General features: G+C 47.4%; 2 long non-coding RNA genes across 2 annotated transcripts in view; both read right to left on the reverse strand.

Annotated features, from left to right (window-relative positions):
- Positions 1-21,965, reverse strand: part of LOC309519867 — a 328,690-nt gene that overhangs the window by 187,541 nt on the left and 119,184 nt on the right. The window lies entirely within an intron of this gene.
- On the reverse strand, positions 1,407-6,655 carry LOC309519888. The gene is made up of 3 exons (XR_014214053.1): positions 6,533-6,655; positions 4,618-4,796; positions 1,407-1,521 (listed from the first exon to the last, which is right to left on the reverse strand). It is a non-coding gene; the product is annotated as an uncharacterized lncRNA (long non-coding RNA).

Raw genomic sequence — 21,965 nt, forward strand, 5'->3', positions numbered from 1 at the left:
TTGCCTATTGACATCAGTCAGGTGCCTCTGCTATACTCTTTTCAGCACCTGCTTCAAACATTTTTGTTTAGGCAAGCCTACCCAGACATGTAAAATGCTGGCACATGTTTTAATCACTTTTAGATTACAGTTAGGTTCAGTGTTTCTAAATACCTGTTTTTAACTGTCTTCCTTGCTGCATTTAATGTTCCTGTTGTTGTTTTGTAAACAACTTAGAGGTTTTATTACAATCAAGTGATGTATAAATGTTATGAGTGTTGTTATTAATTATTAATTATTATTATTATTATTATTATTATTATTATTATTATTATTATTAAAATTGTAAGCACACTTACTGAAAAATAAGAGCCACTGAGCCCAGTGGGGCTTACACCTGAGTAAACATGCTTAGGATAGCACCTGTGAATCAGTTGGTCGGCTAGCCCAGGTTAAACTTGGACTTCTAACATCCTTAGCCCTGAACTTCATACTCTTGACACTAACACAGAATGTTCATTTTGTACCAAGGTGTCTGTACTAAAAAGGAAATGGAAAGCATCTGTTCGCCCGGCTAAAATGAATGACAGTTTGTCACCACTGTGGTCACCTAGCTTAACATTTCACTTCCCTAAACAATCTGTTAGGTGCTTCATCAGTTGAGCACATTAAAATCCAAGCTGCTGATTTCACTTGTTCTCCATCTGGCCTGATGCCACTTTGACACTTCAGCAAGGAAGGGAAGGCAAAGGAAGACACTTCCTCTAAGAAGTTGTCAGAAGCACAAACCTTGGGCTCTTTCTTCACACTGAAGGTATGAATGAGTCTAAGATAAGAACAAAGGGAAGAAGGGGACCACAGGTTATCTTGGAAGGAACCCAGGGAGACATCTCATCCCCCTCATATAGCCAAATGTGGTGGTGATGGCAGGGCTTATGGTTCCCCAAATTCCCAAAGCCTGAATCACAAATGTCAAATTAATCATTGGCTAATCTGCATGTCTATTTTTTCCAATCGCAATAAATTCTTGATGGTTTCTCATGAAGACACATCCCCTTTTCAACCAACTTTCAACTTTCCTTTAAAAAGGTTTGCCTATGAATTTACCTTACCTGCTCTTGTGCTCACCTGCCATGGCTTTCATTTTCCTGCCCTGACACCATCACATGGTCAAATGAGGTCGAATTCTAATAGCATTGCAATATCATCCGTGTTCCCTGGCTGGAGTCCCTGGGTGGGATAGCTTATCTGGAAGCTTTTATCTCCCCATCAGTTGTACAAATCTGACTGGTTACACAATTTCACAGCATAAGCTCATTTATCACATGGTCCCTTACTAATTGATATCCCCCCCTTAACTAAGGAGAAGAAAACCACAGCAGCAATGAAGTGAGGAGGTGAGTGAATATACTTACGATTTATTTATTTTTGAAGGAAATACGTCTATCCTCCTGACATAGCTGCTCTTGATTTGAGAGTAGAGATGGGAAATAAATTCTTTTCAGCTCACATTTAATGGTGCACTTACTCTACCTGAATTTTCTGAAACAATACACAAACAGAAACATAGCCATCCATTTAAATTCACTCTTCTCTAAATTTTGCAATGCAGTTCTCCATTGCTGCCTCCTGTGGGAGTGAGTTCCACAGTTGGACTATATGCTACGAGAACTGAACTTAAGATTGAATAACTGAGAAACTAAGAGAAACTGAAATGGGCAGGTTTGCCCCCCCCCAACAGCTGAGATTCAAAACGGTCGAATGTTCAGACCAGACCTAATAGGTTTGCCTCCAGCCCCTGAAAAGAAGAGAGCAGAAACACTGGCATCGAGGAACCTCTGCAGAGTGCTGCAGTCCCATCCATCTCTGACAAAAGCAGGTATCTTAGGCACTAAACAGTTTGCTGCTAGGTGTTTTCCCTCTACTGATTGATAGCACTTTCCAGAGGGTTATTAAGCGCACCGGACTCTAGCACTTTGGGGTGATCTATGGGCCGGTAATGGTTTTAAAGTATTTGGAACTCAAGCCGTGGATTATAAGAAAGAATAAAAATTGAAGCAGTCACTCAAAGCCGTGCCATCTGTCAAAACTTGTGTGCTCACGTACGGCGGAGCAGCAGAGGCAGGGGCAGCTGGCTGGCTCAATGCATCATTTCTCTTAAAAATGAAGATGCTTCTATTTGTTTCCACAAGCCACAGCTGTTCCCAGCAATTCAGGACAAGGTGACCAGGGTCTCATTCTTGAAAGGGTATAGAGAGGGAGAGAGAAGGTGGGTTGGGCGGGAGGTAATAGGGAAGATCAAGAGATAGAAACATCTGCCTGGGAGGCCTTTGGGGGATGCATTAAATTGGCACCGAGCAGTGGTTTTTGCCCACACTTTGGCATGGCATGTACTTTCCTGGAGAAGGCCTCTCATTTCTCATTCTGTCACAGTGCAATATGCTCCCCAGGAAGCAGTCAACGCCTTCCTCTCCTCCAGTAAATGAGCAATCCGTGATCTGTGTCCATCACCCACACTGACAGATCTCCTGTGCTGCCCTCAGTGGTGCATTCCTTAATGGAATGTTTCCCACCTACCCCATCATGATCAGCTCAGTCACTCTCCAAGCTGAAAGTAGCCTGTGCCTTTAGGAGGCTGATGCAGCTCCAGGCAATCATCCTGGGAATGGCAAATCTTGAGCAGCAGGCAAGCAGAAAAAACCTTCCCAGCACAGGACCCTGGAAATGGAGTGAATGCTTTTAAGAGAAGGGCATTTCCACTCCCTAAGAGAGAAGTGATAGGAGACATTGGGAACCACCTCCTAGAAAACCTCCCCCACCTACTCCAGATCCTAAGATCACCAGAAGAGGTCCCTGCTTTGTGTCTCCAGGTTTGTAGAAGTGTGTGTCTGTGGGATGAAAGGTGAGAGCTTTTAGATCAGGCATGTCCAAAGTCCATTTTGGGGGTCTAATCCGGCCCACCGGTCGATTTAATCCGACCCCCATGGCAATATATGTCCTGGGGTAAAATCCTGAAAAAAGCTAAACAGCTCAACAACTTTGGTCGGCCCTCACGCATGATCACTTCATCAAATCTGGCCCTCTTTGAAAAAAGTTTGGGCACCCCTGTTTTAGATATTGGGTCTCATCAGTGGTGCTGATGCAGCCACCCTCAGGAAGCACATCTGGAGGGCTGCTCTAAGATAAGTGAAGAACTACTTGCTTAGAAAATTCTGAGGGGGGACCTTGAGGGTGAAGCTGGCCCCTTGTTGTGTTTTTGTGGTCTGTCTTGTTGTTTGAATGTTTTGGTAGTTCATTGGGGCTTATGTTGGATCTTGGTTGCTGCATGATTTTGCATTTTGAGAGCTAGCAATGCTGGGTTTGACCTTTAGTGCTCTAAATCAGGAATGAGGGACATCTTTCTAGCCAAAAGTGGAAAGACTTTTGGGACTATTTCCCAGCAGTGGTTGAGGCATGACATGCACCCAACCATGCCCCTTTAGCCCATAAACATAATTACACTCACACACAAAGGGATACACTTAAGACTCAGGGACATAACACTTAACTGTAATTGGTTGCACACACAACAGCATACACACACACAGAGGAGGAGGAGAGAGAGAGAGAGGTACACCCTTAACACAGAGAGATATGTACACAGTTGCACACAGAGAATATACTAGGCAAATGCATGCTTTTATAAAACACACACACACACACACACACACAAAGAGGGTGCAATCACTTTAATGCTTCCTGGCTCATTATTAAGATCTGAAATCAAAAGGCTAGATGGCTGACTCCCTATGTGAGAGGGGGAAGCTTCTGATAATGGAAATGATGCAGCAAAACAATCAATTCATTTTAATCTGAATCAGGAACACAGTGGGTAGTGGGGGCAGGAGAAAGGTTAAAACCACTCTACCCCTACTGATAGGGTTCAGGAGAAATGGGTGGAGCCTGTAATCGTGCACTGATTTTCCTCTAATTCAGGATTCTTGTCTCTCTTTTTTGCTACCTGCTTTCAGAATTCTGTCCTATGGGTGCTTGACCCTCAACCACTCTTTCCCACACAGAAATATATTGCTGGAAGAACACGGTCGAGCAGCAGAGAGGAAAGTGGTTCAAGCCGGAGGAGAAGGTTTTACCTCTGTACAACAGCCTACTTTTTACACACACTCACACACCTCTCTCTGTCCTGCATCCAGCCAAGCAAAAAAGGCATTGCAACAGGATGTCACAATTCCAACCATGAAAAAATGCTCAGGGCACAATGCAGAGCCATCTGGAGGTCTAGCCTGGGGAGAGTTCTGGAGAGCTACAATCACCCCCTGGGCCTCAGGTCCCCCACCCATGTTTTCCCTTTTTTCTTTATAGATGTGATCCCCCCCCCCAATTTAAAAAAAGAGTAAAATCCATTCCCCACCCTCTCCCACTTTAGTCACACCAAATCTGCACACTGCTAACCCCGGCTATCAATTCAAATGCCTGCCAGCTAATTTGAGCTGGAAGCATTTGCTGGAGACCAATTTTTTCTCCAATTTGTTTCAGCTGTAATACAAGGGCCTCTCAACCTCTCGTCTCTCTTTCAAACCTGTAAATAGCTAAATAAACAAGAAACCCCCAAGCTACTGCCTTGATGGAGAAAATAAATACCAAGCAGGTCTAAGACGTCTCCCGGAGGAAGCAAGCTCTTAAGGGATGAGAAGGAAGAATCCTAATCGACGGAGAAGTCATTGAGGTCTCTCTCTCTTTCTCCAGAACGGCAGAGTGTTTTGATGAGAACCCATGGCCTCGCATGATGAAAGCTGACAGCTACTGCTGTTGGACAGTGTCTGAAAATGTGAGTGATAATCAAGGTGTCATTTAAAGTCTCCTGTATTGTTCTGATTGGTGCCAAAAACCAACAAACAGCAGAATGCCCTGCGATAGTGGGGGGCACATGCAAAGCTATCACAGCTCTGATTGCAAAAAAAAGAATGCTGGGGCAATTGGCAGAAATATAGCTGACCTGGAAGAACACGTCAGAAATTCCCTCTGCGATGCTTTCTCTTTGTACCCAGGGTTTTAAAAAATGGCTTATTACAATTTGCTAACCAGTGGGGATGTGGCAGAAATTCAATTTGGTTCTCATTTACAGGCAAGCCTACTTAAACTGCACATTCTAAAGCAATGTGAGATCAAAAAATGTAGCAACACTTCAAAAAAAATCACACTTCTCTGGATTTTGCAATTAAGTTCTCCAGTCAAGTAATGTGTACAAAAATGCATGTACTGGGTAAAGTGTGCATAAAAATGCATATATTGGTGAGGATAACACACAAAATGCATCATTTCAACAGAAAATCCTTTGGGGGGGAATTATTAGACAATATTGCATACGAATATGGGTGTACAGTGGTGCCTCGCAAGATGAAATTAATTCGTTCTGCGAGTTTTTTTGTCTTGCGAATTTTTCGTCTTGCGAAGCAAGCCCATAGGGAAATTCATCTTGCGAAGCAACTCAAAAAACGAAAAACTCTTTCGTCTTGCGAGTTTTTCGTCTTCCGAGGCATTCGTATTGCGAGGTACCACTGTATTAGGAAAAAATCACACTAGAATACTGACTAATTTACAAGTTCAAGCTGAATTTAAGATTAGAAAAATTAAGAAAAGAAGAGAGATTGCGAGAAACCCAAATTATTAGATTCACCTATGCACACTAACTAGCAAATGTTTCAAAATTTCAACCAGGAAGAGTTTTCCAGTTGCATCCTTTTATTATTATTTTTCATTTAGTTTAGCCTGCTTATTTATCTCAACATTTGTGAGCTGCCTGACTTCCAGGGCTAAGTGACCCGCATTTAGGGGGAAAAGCAACCCAGAGAATTCATCAAATCGTAACATAAAATCACAATCTAAATGCTAAAATATCACAGAGTATTATCCCAGCAGCAGCTGAAAACAATACCAAAATGCTACATGTATTAAAATCCAGCAGCTAAATTTCAGGATTTAAAAACAGCAGCAGTTTAAATATAGAGTGCTAGCATATTAATTAAAATATCTGAAGCAGAAAAGCCTTTAAGGTCTGCTTAAAAACTGACAGAGGATGGGTAAGGCATGCCTGCTTATAGAGGAAGTTCTGTCAACATGGGCTCAGCATGGTACCCTCTAGACATTACAGACTCTAATTCCTATCATCCCCATCCAGCATAGCCAATGGCCAGGGATGATGGGAGTTGTAGTCCTCAAGATCCAGAGGTGACAATGTTGACTACACTTGCACAATAGTGTCATCCTTTTTCTATCAGGTGGGGAGTAATTGACCCTCCAGATGTTGTTGGACTCCAACTCCCATCATCCCTGATTATTGGCCATGCTGGGTATGATTACAGTTTTGATTACCTTTTTAATTACTATCCAGTATTATATTGAAAATGTTGGTGATTACGCCAGCACTGCTTCCATCATCCTGGTTGTTTCAAACAGCTGGAGAAGAAACCACCCAAGCACACTCACACTTTGCAGTATCTGCCTGATCCCTAGCAGATTGGTTTATGTCTAGGGAAAAAATAACAACAACACTCACCATCTTTCTCCTTGACCCCCTTGGCCATGCCTGTGGGACATTCTTCTGAGTCAGTTAAAAAAATGTCTTGGGAATATTCATCACGATGACATGCGCCTTTCCCAGGGACTCCAGGAGAACCAGCCAATCCATCTTCCATGCTCTGTCCTGCAGGCCAGGGGTCTGGGTGTATATCATAAAATGAGTGGAGGAACAGCAACTCACCTTGATTTATCACCTTAACTTGAGGAAAGAGAGGGAGAGGGAATGCTAAGCAATCTCTATAAGGCTAGCGTTTGGAGAGCCACAGGGAGCCTTCCATCAGATTGATCGATCCAACGGTATCTTCTGCCCCAGATGGAACCAAATTGATGTCTCTTTTGGCTCTGAGTTGCTCCCTTTGATTGTTACCTCCTTAGCCCTCTATCCAGGTCCCCCTTTCTTTCTCTTTCTCTTTCAATCGCCTCTCTACCTGATCCTCTCTTCCATAGAAAGCTCAAGCTCCTCCAGAGCAAAAATGAGCCATAAAATATTTAATGGCACTGCAAAGTGGTTTGATGTGAAACAGAAGTAGTCAGAGAGAGCATTCCTTGCCCTGATGAAGGGCTGCTTAGAGAATAGGGAAAGCAGGTGCTGGTGTGCTTGAGAGTGGTACTAAATTACCCAAAGGTGCTAGCCCAGGCAGTGTCAATAAGCACTAAATTGCAACCCCAAATGAGTTTTGTGCCTACCACTATCTATCTTAGACACTTATGTGGCCTTAGGACCATGCAGTCTCTAAACACTGTGCTGCCTGGAGAGAATTTATCCTTTCAGCATCCCAAGGAGATAGGGAAGGACAACCAGTTAATATCAGTGGACCATTCTAGAATATGGCAAAATCAAGTCTGTGGTGAGTGTTTCTTTGGCTTGGCCAGATTCTAAAGGGGTGTAAAAGTTTTTGAATTTTGCAGCACTCTTCATTAAGAGTAATCGAAATATAGCTTGTTAGGCTTTTTAAGAATCACCACACACATGCAAACCTTCTAAAATGATTTTTTCTTTCTAACCCATGATTTAAGATCAGGAAAGGAGGCTTCTCTCCCCATTCCACTGCCAGGGAAGGTTCATTGGGTGGTGACATGGGATAGAGTCTTCTCCGTGGTTGCTCCCCATTTTGGAACACCTTCCCCATACAAGCACAACAGACTCCAACATGGAGTCTTTTGAAAAGCCTTCTCCTCTGTGTTTTTAACAGTTTTTGGATGCCTCTGCCCATTGGTGTTTCTACGAATATTGTTTACTCTTTAATTGATGTGGTCATTTATCATTTATTTTATGGGGTGCCTCACCATGATGAAACAAGGCCAGGAACACATGATGTTGTGGTCCTGTTGAAGCTAAGTTTGTGTAGTTGGTGCCTGGATAAGAAACCTCTGAGAATTGCAGCACAGCTATACTTCAAAATTTTCACACCTCTGAATTTTGCAATATAGTTCTCCAGCTGAATAATCTGTACAAAAATGCATATATTAGGGGAAAGTGTGTGTTTTAGGGTCTGAGAAGTCAAGAAGTACTCTGGACCTACCAGTGTGGGTACTCAGAGAGCCAGTGTGGTATCATGGTTAGTGTGTTGGACTAGGAACTGGGAAACCTATGTTCAAATCTCCACTCAGCCATAAAGCTTAAGTCCATCATTGTCTGGCAGTCTAAGCTACCTCAATTAGCCAAAGTTAATTGTGACAATTAGATGAGGAGGAGCATTACCATGTACAGTGGTACCTCAGGTTAAGTACTTAATTCGTTCCGGAGGTCCGTTCTTAACCTGAAACTGTTCTTAACCTGAAGCACCACTTTAGCTAATGGGGCCTCCTGCTGCTGCCGTGCCACCGGAGCACGATTTCTGTTCTCATCCTGAAGCAAAGTTCTTAACCTGAAGCACTATTTCTGGGTTAACGGAGTCTGTATCCTGAAGCATATGTAACCTAAAGGGTATGTAACCCGAGCTGCCACTGTATGTGACATGGAACTCCTTGGAGAAAAAGGTGGGATATAAATGCAATAAATAATATAAGACAAACGAACAAACCCTTGTATATCTAGGAATAAAAGTCAAAGTCCTCAGGGCAGAAAACATGCTATGCTGGGATCCTTGAATGTTAGGAAACATTTTCTTTAGAAATTAGCACTAGTGGCTATCTTTCCATTGACTCCAGCAGAAACTACTTCAAGCCATACACAAGCAGAATTCTTCCATCAGGGCTCTCCCCACTTCACTCAAGTGGCCTCTGGGGCTGGCAGTCTATAGAAGCTTTTAAAACTGTACAGAAAAGAAAAATAACCAGCCACTCTTAGCAGCCCCATTTACTCCTCTCTGTATTGTCGTTCCCTCCCCACCCTTCTTTATTTCTCCGATTGAATACCAATTCCCTTTCCACCATTGTTCACAGTGAAGGCAGGCTACCACTGCCGAACAAAGTGAAGGCTTCTTGATTTCCTGAAGAAATCAGCCAAGATTACAGTCGCTCATTCCTTCGATTGGGCTGTTTGCACGAGTCCGATACTCGGGAGATGTAAACAGAACACATCGCGAGGTTGTTATCTGAGCACCGGTGCCCTGGCAGTTGCAAGGAATTCTAAATTGGTTATTATCCGGGGTCATTTGCAGGTCAATGCTTTTCTCCAAGGCACTCCTGGCACTGTGGATAACACCCCTCCAGTTTACAGCGATGATGTGCAGGCTTCATACCTTCTGGGAACCTGAGGAGGGACCCGGACATTGTAGAAGATGATAGGGGCAACCTTCAAGGCAGCAGAGGGTAGAAGTTAGATCACAGTTAAAATAGGATCAGACAAATCCATAGGGAATGTGGGGTAGTAGGTTGTGGAGGACTTCCACCAGCGTAGGAGAGGCCATAATGATGCTTGCATTTAAGAAGGCAGTCAGGTGGGGGCTGGCTGAGGGCAGACTGAGGTTGGTGGCTCCATGCTTCATTTGCCCTGATAAGACAGGCTCCACTGGGCAATTGAACAAGGCTATTCTTGGCTTTTGAATAAGTGCCAGAGAGTCTCTCACAGGGTGAATGGAAACAGCACAAAGCCTCCAAAACTGCGTCACTGGCAGGGCCTGCAAAGTGATCCTCATTTTGCACTTTTGCGTGTTACAAAGCATGTCCCTATTTTCAGCTGCAAAATGTATGAGTTAAGGATTCGAGGCACCTCAGTAGTCCTTCCCTCCCTTGTTTTGACACCCGTTCTGAATGCAAATGTGAAAATAAGCATATAATTACTTCATTTTCCAGGAAGCGAAATCCCCGGTCAGATTGTATTCCCGCATTTCTCACCTTGTGAGGGTGGATGAGTCACCTCTAGAAGCTGAAGTCATCTGTGTGTTTAAAAAAAAGGCCCCATAGATATCTGTTCCACACTGAATTTTAAAGCATTAGCAAATACAGTAAATGCTCTGGAATGTCGGGCAGCTATTAAGGGGTTTAATATAATATGGGCACCCACATTTCTGCAAACGGCAAACTGCATCCTGGGATGCAGGACAATGTGTTTACTTGGAGTGATAAACTATAGTGTACTTTCTGGCCCAGCCAACTGGTCTAACTTGTTTAAACCAAAAAATGTAAGCAGCAACATTGCAGCATGCTGTTGAGGGTGTTCCTGATCAAATGCCTTTGGCTTCCTACTGAATTATGGCAATACCTGAACAGCCCCCTCTACCAAGATTTCCAAGATTCAGGGCCTCCTGTTACCATTAGCCCCATGGAAACCCTGAAAGATTTGAGGAGGAGTGCAGCTAGTGTTTGGATTAAGGTAATTTAAAATATTTTAATTCTGTGGTGGGGGACCAGTGGCCCTCCAGGTGTCTCTAGCTCCAACATAGTAGCCAACTCCAAGAGACCATGGGGGCTTCAGCCCCCACAATAAAATATTTGAGGGGCCTGGTGAGGTGAGCCACCCATAAGGGGGGGGCCGCCACGGGGCCTCTGAAGTCTGCTACTTTGGGGTGGGGAGGCCGTGGGCAGACCGTTTGGGCAGTGCGGAGCTTGCGTGCGCCCAAGCCAGCACGTCTCTCCCGTCTGGCATTTGCCACCCCCCCCAATGGTGAAACCCAGGGCAGACCATCCCCACCACCCACCCCTTCCTCTGCCCCTGGCCCCAGCTAAGATGGTCAGTGATCAGGGAAGATGGGTCTTGCCTTCCCAACAACATCCAGAGGGCCACTGGTTCCCCAACCCTGCCTTGTGGAACAACACCACTGAGGACACTTTGGTAAACAGTAGTCATTTCCTCAATGGTGAGAAATAAATCTCAAGTTGATTCCAAAGTTGGACGTTGGCGTTTAATTCTCTGCTCCATCACTGGTCTTTGGGAGGCTACGCTGTGTGCTGGCTGGATAATGTCTGTTTTGTCCCCTTCCATAATGAATCCCATCTCCCTCCTTCCTGGGTCGTGCGATCGCTATTGATTCCGCCTTGACACCTCCGTTTGTTTTCTGTCAGCTCAGGCATTCTCCGAGCATCTCGGCGGGCATTTCTCCCTCACTTATCTGTAATTTCCTCTCTTGTTACTGCGACAGTCATTCTTTGCCATTTGCCGCAATGCCTCCAGGATTTTTATATTGGCTTATTGGTGATCTCTCTCTTCAGTCTGCCCTTGCTGGGTTGCAGCTGGCAAATGCAGGCATGGGCAGAAGCTGGCAGAGAGCATGGAGTGCCCAGAGGATGGGTGGGTCTCATTCATTGCCATTGTTTGCTTTTGACATCCCTCCTTTGTTTTTGGATTTTTTAAAAAGATGAAATATTGCCAGATGATATCAAAGGGCAACACCTACCTCCCCAGAACTAGGGACGTGTGTCAAATCCCTTTGAGAAATTGCACTTTACAGAACTTTTAAAAACTTCCCTTTAAATTCCTGTGGCAGGCCTACAAAGTCTCCTCCAAATTTGGCTTCAGACAAAATTCAGTCGCAACTTAAAAGATGTACGAATCCCCCACTCTGCAAAATGTCACCGACCTTGTTCCATACTCTGGTTATGTCTAGATTGGACTACCAGAGTGTGTTATGGTTCAGAACATGGCAGCTGGATTATTAACAGACCTACTTGCTCTAATAAGCCAGTTTCTCTCATGCTGAAAGATCTAGCTTCCAGAACAATTCCAGGTACAATTCAAAGTATTAGCTTTGAAATATAAAGCTCAAAGAACCAGGGGATCTGACGGCCTAATTTCATCATGCAGCGTGCAAAAATGGGTTTACATAGACACAGAAAAAGAGGCATGGAATGGTTGAGAGATCATAGAATCATAAGAGTTGGAAGGTAACTGCAGGAATCATCCATAGTCCAATCCTTTGCAATGCTGGAATCACAACTAAAGTATCCCGGACAGATGGCCATTCAATTTCTGTTTAAAAATCTCCAGTGAAGGAGAGTCTATCACCTTCCAAGGTAGTCTGTTCCAAGGTAGTCTTGAATAGCTCTTTACCATCAGAAAGTTATGTTTATTGTTTAGTCAGAACCTCCTTTATTGTCATTTGAACCCATTGGTTTGGGTCCTACTGTCTAGGGCAGCCAAAAACAAGCTTGCACCATTTTCCATGTGACAGCCTTTCAGATCTTTGAAGATGCCTGTCATATCACCTCTCGGTCTTCTCTTGTCCAGGATAAACAAATAAATGGAGAGAGAATACTATATCATTATGTAATGCTGCAAACTCCACCCACTTTTGACTTCGGCTCTGCCTACCATCGGCAGTGGTCCTTGATTGACTTTTCCAGTGGGTCAACATCTCTTCATAACAAAAATGTTACTCACATATAATTTTAAACAGGGAATAGGCTGAGACCCCACCTACCCATTATTATTATTATTATTATTATTATTATTATTATTATTATTATTATTATTAATTATCTTCAGTTGGGCTTATTCCCATGTACTTATGGCACTGCAGCTATAATTTCATACCTGTTTTTGCTAGGCATCTGATGGTCTTTTCCTGGAAGAGCAATTGCACATACCTGGGTTAAACCACAGAGCCTAGGACTAGAAGGTCAGTGGTTCAAATCCCTGCGATGGGGTGAGCTCCCGTTGTTCAGTTCCTGCTCCTGCCAACCTAGCAGTTCAAAAGCACCAAGTGCAAGTAGATAAGGGAAGGTAAACGGCATTTCTGTGTGCTGCTCTGGTTCGCCAGAAGCAGCTTAGTCATGCTGGCCACATGACCCGGAAGCTGTACGCCGGCTCCCTTGGCCAATAAAGCGAGATGAGCGCCGCAACCCCAGAGTCGGTCACGACTGGACCTAATGGTCAGGGGTCCCTTTACCCTTATACCTATAAACACACATAATTTCATTTCTATGCTGCCTTTCCATAATTAAAAATGTGCTCAAGGTGGCTTACAACATGAAAAAATGCATAGCAAAAACATTCATAAACAAAAAACAAAAAGTATGCAACCATATTGAACAATTTCCACATAAATCATAATAAAATCTAAAAATAAAATACAAAACATACTACCAGTAGCAACAACAACCCCCCTTCCCAACCATGCCCCTTAATAATACCCCAGTGCAGGAGTTTGTTCAAAAGCCTCACCTTTTGTAGTTGGAGTCAGTCAGGGTCCCAGACAAGGTTGGGAAAGGCCTGCAAAGCAGGGAACAGGTCTTCCTAAACTCACAGCCAATATGCTGCCAGGAGGAATAACTAATGCAAATCTGTCAAGTTCAGTTTCTCCCACTTTCTCATTCTCCCACTCTTAAGTTCATTTTCTACATTTCTACATCAGTATGTGTCAGGGGATGATTAGCTGCTTGTGCTTAAAATAGTGCCCCTTCAGAGTTTGTGCGACCCCACAAACCTCTGTGTGTGACAGAGCTCCTCAGACATGTCTGCTCTAGTCACTTGTAGAGTCCGACAGTGGCTGTCTGCGGAAGCGCTTCCAGCAAAGAAGTTCCTTAACGGAAACGCGTCTCCTGGACTCACGACGTGACAGCTTCCGGCGAAGCATAGGTCTCCCTGCAGTTGCTTCTGACACCTCCCCGCTATTTTCGCTCGAAGTGTCTCTCACCCCTTTCTCTCCCCTTCTGCTTCCTGCCTGGGCTGCTGCGTCTCTCTCAGCATTACTGAGATCCTCCTCCAGAGACCCCGCGCTCCCCCTACTGGTCCCTGCTTTGGCTGTTGACTCTCTCCCAGTCTCTGGGAGCCCTACCACTTCCCTTTCCTCCGATGTCAGTTCCCTGACATCCACCTCCCCTCCAGGGCCCCCCTCTCCCCCGCCCCTACTCTCTCCTCTGGGCGGTGAGGAGCTGAAACCCCTAAAAGAATCCTCCTCATCTTCCGACGTCTCGAACATTTCCCTCCATCGGTCTTCGTTCCGACTCGCTGAATCCTCCTCCACCTCGGAATCAGCGAACCCCTCCAACTCTTCTTCTTCGTCGGTGGTGGCGAAGTATTCCCTCCGGAACCTCGCCACTGGCTGGGGTTTCCGAGGGAATCTCTGATGAAAAGTTTCAATCAAAACCTCGTCATCTACATCCTCTGCCCTGACCCAGGTGTTTTCCGACTCCGGCTCCCCTTCCCACATTACCAAATACTCTACTTGCTCTCCCCTCCACCTGGAATCGAGAATCTCCGCTACATGGTAGCTGTGTTCTTTTTCCTCCATAGCTGGTCCCCTATTGACCCTCCCCTCTCTGTCCCCTATATACGGTGACAGCAATGATCTGTGGAACACTGGGTGCAACTTCATGTGGTTAGGTAACCGGAGTCTGAAAGCCACTGGGTTGACCTGTTGCGTGACTTCAAATGGGCCCAGTCTTTTGGGTCTTAACTTCTTACAACCTCCTTTAAATGGTAACCCTTGGGTGGACAACCACACCTGATCCCCCACCCTAATGCTTTCTCCTTCCCTTCTGGTTTTGTCTGCCTGCCTCTTATATTCCTCCTTCGCCCTGTTTAAATTAAGTTGGAGCTGGCGATGGATCGCTTCCATTTCTTCAACGAACTGTTCTGCGGCTGGAACGCTCCAGTTCTCCCCCTCCCCCCCTGGGAAGGCTCGGGGATGACACCCGTGATTGGCCAAAAAAGGGCTCATTCCCGTGGACACGTTCTCCGCATTGTTATAGGCAAATTCTGCCAACGCCAGCTTCTCCACCCAATCATTCTCTCTGTCATTCACATAACACCTCAAATATTGCTGGAGGACACCATTAGCTCTTTCCGCCTGCCCGTTGGTTTCTGGATGACGGGCAGTTGAGAAATTCACCTCTACATGCAATAAGCTCATGAGCTTCCTCCAGAACCTGGAAGTAAATTGTTTCCCTCGGTCCGAAACCACCCTCAAGGGGGCACCATGCAATCTAAACACATTTTCCACAAACAATTTAGCGGTTTCTTCTGCTGTGACCGCATGTGAGCAGGCTATAAAGTGGGCCATCTTGGTTAACAGGTCTACCACAACCATAATGGCTGTCTTCCCTTTGGACCTGGGCAGATCAGTCATAAAATCTATTGCCACTGCCTCCCATGGTCTTTCCGGCGTGGGTAGTGGTTCTAATAAACCTGCCGGTGCCCGCCTCTCCCCCTTGGCTCGTTGACATCGGTCACACCCTCTCACATACTCCCGCACATCTTCCCTGACCTTGGGCCACCAGAATTCCCTGGTAACCAGCCACATGGTTTTGTGTTGCCCAAAATGCCCTGCTGTGGGGCTATCGTGCAGTTGCTTGAGTACCTTTTCCCTCAATTCCCCTTCAGGTACGTATAACGCTCCCTTGTAGTACAACGCCCCGTTTCTCTCCTCAAAACCCCCGGGTTTGTCTCCCTCCCTCCTGAGACCCCTGAGTTTGTCCTGGGCATATTCATCCTGCACCGTTCCCTCTATCAGTTCCCTTAGCCCCACCAGTGCCGCCCCACACACCCAGCGATCCTCGGGAATGACATGGGTCTCTTCGGGTGCACCCTCTCCCTCCAAATATTCAGGTTTGCGTGATAGAGCGTCCGCCCTAACGTTCTCCTGGCCTGGTACGTAACAAATCTCAAAGTTAAATTTGGAGAACTCCTGGGCCCATCTCAACTGCCGTTGGTTGAGCACTCGCGCAGTTCTCCAATACTCTAGATTCTTATGGTCCGTGCGTACTTGCACCTTCTGTTGTGCACCAATTAGTAGGTGCCTCCATCTCCGGAAGGCCTCATAAATCGCAAGAAGTTCCCGGTCATACACCGTGTAGTTTCTCTCCGATTTGTTCAGCTTTCGCGAAAAGAAGGCACACGGTCGCCACTCGGACCCCTCCTTCCCTGGCTGCAGAAGAAGCACCGCCCCTATGGCTCTGTCAGAAGCGTCTGTTTCGACCCTCAGCTTTTTTTGTAAATCCACATGTAGAAGTTGTTCGTCAGAGGCGAAGGCCTTTTTCAGTTCCTCAAACGCTCGCTCCGCCTCCCCCGTCCAAACAAACTTCTTTTTGCTGCTGAGACAGTCCGTGATGGGCGCCGTCAGGTGAGCGAAGTTTCGGATGAACTTACGATAAAAGTTTCCAAACCCTAGGAACCTCTGCACATCCTTCTTAGTCTTGGGGGTTTTCCATTCCAGCACCGCTTGAACCTTGCCGGGGTCCATGGCCAACCCCTTGTCTGACAAGCGGTACCCCAGGAATTCCACCTCCTTGGTATGAAACTGACACTTCTCCAGTTTCACCCACAGTCTGTTGGCATGCAGCCTGCTCAACACTTCTCTGACGTCTCTCACATGTTGCTCCTCATTCTCCGAATACACCAACACGTCATCTAAGAAGGCCACGCAATTCTTGTAGAGCAAAGGCCCCAGTACATGGTTCATAAAGGCTTGAAAACACGCGGAGCCTGCTTGTAATCCAAAAGGCATAACGAGATATTCAAATGCCCCCAAAGGGGTGAACATGGTGGTCTTCCATTCATCCCCTTTCCTTATACGTATCAGGTTGTACGCCCCCCTTAGGTCCAGCTTTGTAAAAATCTTTCCTTTTCGCACCCTGGTCAAAATATCATCAATCCTGGGCATAGGAAAAGCCACCGGCTCTGTCACTGCATTTAGGGCCCGAAAGTCACATACCAGTCTCGGCTTGTCCGTGTTCTTTTTATCCACAAAAAACACTGGGCTACCCCCCGCTGCCTTGGACTCTCTGATGAAGCCTCTCTTCAGGTTCTTGTCAATGAACGCTCGCAACTCCTGCATCTCCCTGTCTGACATGGCATACAACCTGCCTACAGGAAGCTGTGCTCCAGGGAGTAAATTGATCTGGCAATCAAAGGGCCTATGCGGGGGTAGTTGGTCAGCTTCCTTCTCGCTGAACACGTCGCTGAGATCAGCATACTGTGATGGCACCTTCCCCTTCTCCATCACTTCCGTCCCTGCTAGGGTGGCTTGGGCCCCTGCTGACCCCTTTTCCCCCCTGCAGTGTTCTAAGCAATGTGCGGAACCGAAGGAAACCACTCTTTGATGCCAGCCCACCAGCGGATCATGTAGGGCTAGCCAGCTCATTCCCAAAATAATGGGAGCGCCTCCCAAGGTGGCCACATTAAACGCTATCAGTTCTGTGTGCCTTGCCACCCTCATTATCATTGGGATGGTCTGCAAGCTGACGCCTCCTCCCAACAGTTCTCTGCCATCGATCGTGGTCACCTGCAGGGGGTTGCTTAAGGGGATAGTCTGTATCTGGTGTTCAGCCGCAAACTCCTTGCTCATGAAATTGCAGGAGCTGCCTGAGTCCAACAGCGCCTTTATTTTTAGGGGGTGTCCATTTTGCAACTCTAGCGACACTTCAATCACTAGAGCAGGTCGAGGAGCTTCTGGCACTGGCACTTGGGAAAGGGGCACTTTCACTGCTCTTTGGCCTGGCTGCAGTGCCCTGCTGGCAACCAGGCGTTGGCTTTTACCTGCTCCGTTTCTCCCTGCTCTTTCCCCTCAACAGTTCCCACCATCCCTTGCCATTCCTTCCTCTGGGGGCAGACTCTGGCAAAGTGGCCTGGCTGTTGGCAGAGATAGCATTTCCGGGGTCCCTTTCCCTCCTTCTTCGCCCCCTCACTGGGCTTTGAAACTGCGCGCGCGCGGGCTGTTCCGATTTCCATCGGCTCTGCCGGCGGGAAAGCTGGCTCAGGAATGTCTGGAATGCGTAACTCCTTCCAACGTTCCCCTCTCCCTTCCCGCCTCTCCAAGGCTCTTGCCTCCTGGCGCGCTCCAATGGTCAGCGCAGATTTGGTCAGCTGATCCATAGACACCGCCCTGGGGCTCCTGGCCAGCTCGTCTTTCACAGCTGAAGAAAGACCTTCTTCAAATAGCATCTGAATGGGTGCTGCCGATAAATCCCACCCCAATCTGTGAATCAGCATGGTAAATTCAGTCCAGTACTCACGGACAGATCTGCTTCCCTGCTTGCAAGCCATTAGCTGTCTGCGCACTCCCCCCTCCTCAATATCGCTGGAGAACATGATATCCATTGCACGAAAGAATTTCATAGCGTCCTTCAGGATATCGTTGTGCGTTGCCATCAGGGGTCGAACCCAGTCCCGCGCCCCCTTCTCAAGATGCCCAATTACGAAAGCAACTCGGGATTCCTCATCAGGGAACTCATCAAACTGCACATTCAGGGCATATTGCATTTCAGTCCTAAAGGCATGGTAATCCTTGGGGTCCCCCCCAAACTTCTGCACTAATCCTGGTACCTTTCTGGGGAACTGAGTGGTTCTCCCCTTCTTGTCTGCATCTTGAGCCCTCCTCTCCTCGAGCCTCGCCGTCTGCAGCGCAAGTTGGACCTCCAATGCTCGGTATCTGTCTTCCAAGCTTGGACCAGCTCCACCCCCTGCGGCTCCGGCTCCTGCTGGGTCGCTCATGATGCCTTCTCCTGCACAGGCAGCGTACAGAGACTGTCGGACTGCTGTCAGGGGATGATTAGCTGCTTGTGCTTAAAATAGTGCCCCTTCAGAGTTTGTGCGACCCCACAAACCTCTGTGTGTGACAGAGCTCCTCAGACATGTCTGCTCTAGTCACTTGTAGAGTCCGACAGTGGCTGTCTGCGGAAGCGCTTCCAGCAAAGAAGTTCCTTAACGGAAACGCGTCTCCTGGACTCACGACGTGACAGCTTCCGGCGAAGCATAGGTCTCCCTGCAGTTGCTTCTGACACCTCCCCGCTATTTTCGCTCGAAGTGTCTCTCACCCCTTTCTCTCCCCTTCTGCTTCCTGCCTGGGCTGCTGCGTCTCTCTCAGCATTACTGAGATCCTCCTCCAGAGACCCCGCGCTCCCCCTACTGGTCCCTGCTTTGGCTGTTGACTCTCTCCCAGTCTCTGGGAGCCCTACCACTTCCCTTTCCTCCGATGTCAGTTCCCTGACAGTATGCTTTTTTTTAAAAAAAAAAAAAAGTCATCATAAAAGTCATCAGTCTCATGGTGTGAATTTCTCCTAATGTACAAAGTTTGTATGCAATTTTGCCTAACACAAAACATTTTTCAGAGAAAGTTTCCCTGACATAATACATTCTTGCATGCCATGTTTCACCTGTTATATGTATTTTAATGCATGCTTTACCCCAGTATATGCATTTATTTTTGTACATGTTACATTGAGAACAACAGTGCAAGATCATGAAAAATGAAGATTTAGAAGGACGGCTTCATTTCATTTCTCGTACTTTCCCCCCAGAAAGGGTGAACTGGGTAGGTTTGCCTCTAAATGAGGAAAGAGGTTTCTCTTACGCACAGCAACCCAGGTCATGTGGGCGGGGAGGGGGGGTTGCAGTGATTTTTAGGAAGTCATTAGTCTGCACCAGGCATCCTATTGGGAAGACCCAGTTTTCTGAGTGCATGTTCTGGAAATTGGGCAATAGGGGCAGTACAGGATTCCTACTGGTGTAGCGACCTCCCCGCTGCACCAAGGATTCCCTGCCCGAGCTGCTTCAGGTCGTGGCGGATATGCTCCTGGAGACACCTAGCTTGGTTGTCCTGGGGGATTTTAACATCCATGCCGACACGACCTTACAAGGGGCCGCTCGGGACTTCATGGAAAGCATGGCCTCCATGGGGCTGTCCCTGAATAAGTTTGGCCCAACTCATAGCCGTGGACATGCCTTAGACTTGGTGTTCACCTCTATGGATGTTGGTGATCTGACACTAACTAAAAGCGAAACAAAAGAAGTGCCATGGTCAGATCACTTCCTGGTGCAACTGGACTTCTCCGCAACCCTTCCCCTCTGCAGGGAGGTGGGACCGATTCGGATGGTCCGCCCCCGCCACTTAATGGATCCAATTGGCCTCCAGAGAGTGGTAGGGGGTGCTTTATCCCAAGTTGATGGCCTTTCAGCTGATTCCCTGGTGGCACACTGGAATGCGGAGTTAACCAGGGATATTGACTGTCTGGCTCCGAAGTGCCCTCTCCGATTGCATGGAGCCCGGACAGCCCCGTGGTTTTCCCCGGAGCTGAGGGTGATGAAACAATCGTTGAGACGGCTAGAGCGTCGGTGGCGGAAAACTTATTCTGAATAAGACCGGACATGGGCTAGAGCTCAACGTCTAGCCTACCAAGTGGCAATGGCGACGGGGAAGAGGGCCTTCTTCGCCGCCTCCATTGCATCTGCAGAAAACAGCAGCAGGAGACTTTTTCAGGTGGTTCGCAATCTATCGGAACCACCTGTACCACTGGGGCCTGGTAGGGACCCCAAGATCTCCTGCAATGCTTTTGCAAAGTTTTTTGCAGATAAAATCGCTCAGATTCAGAAGGAGGTAGACTCCACCATGGGAGCAGGGCCAGGGCGGGAGAGTGCTAGAGTTGTGTCTGGTCGTGTTACATGGGATCAATTTCAACCTGTTACCTCCGAGGATGTGGACAGGCTGCTTGGACAAGTGAAACCGACCACCTGTCTCCTTGATCCTTGCCCATCCTGGCTGATAAAAGTGAGCTGGGAAGGGCTGGGCAATGGGCTCTGCGGGGTGGTGAATGCTTCCCTCTGTGAGGGAGTCTTCCCAGACCCACGGAAAGAGGCGGTCATTAAACCGCTTCTTAAAAAACATCTTTAGACCCGGCCAATTTGGCATTTGGCCAACTATCGCCCAGTCTCAAATCTGCCATTCTTGGGCAAGATGATTGAGTGGGTGGTTGCTGAACAACTCAAAGCACGCCTGGAGGAAACGGACCATTTGGATCCCTTCCAATCGGGATTCAAGCCTCACCATGGGACTGAAACTGCCTTGGTCGTTTCATCACCTTGCTGGTTGATGATCTCCGGCGGGCTAGGGACAAAGGTGATAACTGTTTCCTAGTTCTGCTGGATCTCTCAGCAGCCTTTGACACGACCATAACATCCTTCTGGACCGTCTAGAGGGGCTGGGAGCTGGGGGCACTGTCATACAGTGGTTCCGCTCCTTCCTCCTGGGCCGTGTCCAGAAAGTGGTGGTGGGGGATGAGTGTTCAGACCCCTGGGCTCTCACTTGTGGGGTGCCTCAGGGTTCTGTCCTCTACCCCATGCTTTTTAATATCTGGGAGAGATCATCAGGGGGTTTGGACTGGGTGTTCATCAGTATGCAGATGACACCCAGCTCTACCTCTCCTTTAAATCAGAACCAGTGAAGGCGGTGAAGGTCCAACCTGGAGGCGGTTGGAGGATGGATGGATGGTGGCTAACAGATTGAGGTTGAATCCTGACAAGACAGAAGTACTGTTTTTGAGGGACAGGGAGCGGGTTGGTGTGGGGGACTCCCGGTCCTGAATGGGGTAACTGTGCCCCGAAGGACCAGGTGTGCAGCCTGGGAGTCATTTTGGACTCACAGCTGTCCATGGAGGCGCAGGTTAACTCTGTGTCCAGGGCAGCTGTCTACCAGCTCCACCTGGTACGCAGGCTAAGACCCTACCTGCCCGCGAACTGTCTCGCCAGAGTGGTGCATGCTCTGGTTATCTCACGCTTGGACTACTGCAACGCGCTCTAAGTAGGGCTACCTTTGAAGGTGACCCAGAAACTGCAATTAATCCAGAATGCAGCAGGTAGACTGGTGACTGGGAGTGGCCGCTGGGACCACATAACACCGGTTCTGAGAGATCTGCATTGGCTCCCACTACGTTTCCGAGCACAATTCAAAGTGTTGGTGCTGACCTTTAAAGCCCTAAACGGCCTCGGTCCTGTATACCTGAAGGAGCGTCTCCACCCCCATCCTTCAGCCCGGACACTGAGATCCAGCGCCGAGGGCCTTCTGGCGGTTCCCTCATTGCGAGAAGTGAAGCTACAGGGAACCAGCTAGAGGGCCTTCTCGGTAGTGGCGCCTGCCCTGTGGAACGCCCTCCCATCAGATGTCAAGAAGATAAATAATTACCTGACATTCAGAAGACATCTTAAGACAGCCCTGTTCAGGGAAGTTTTTAATATGTAACGCTGTACTGTTTTTAACACTGATTGGGAGCCGCCCAGAGTGGCTGGGGAAACTCAGCCAGATGGGCGGGGTATAAAT

The sequence above is a fragment of the Podarcis vaucheri genome (assembly GCF_965113315.1).
Source record: "Podarcis vaucheri genome assembly, chromosome: 15".
Taxonomy (NCBI): Eukaryota; Metazoa; Chordata; class Lepidosauria; order Squamata; family Lacertidae; genus Podarcis; species Podarcis vaucheri.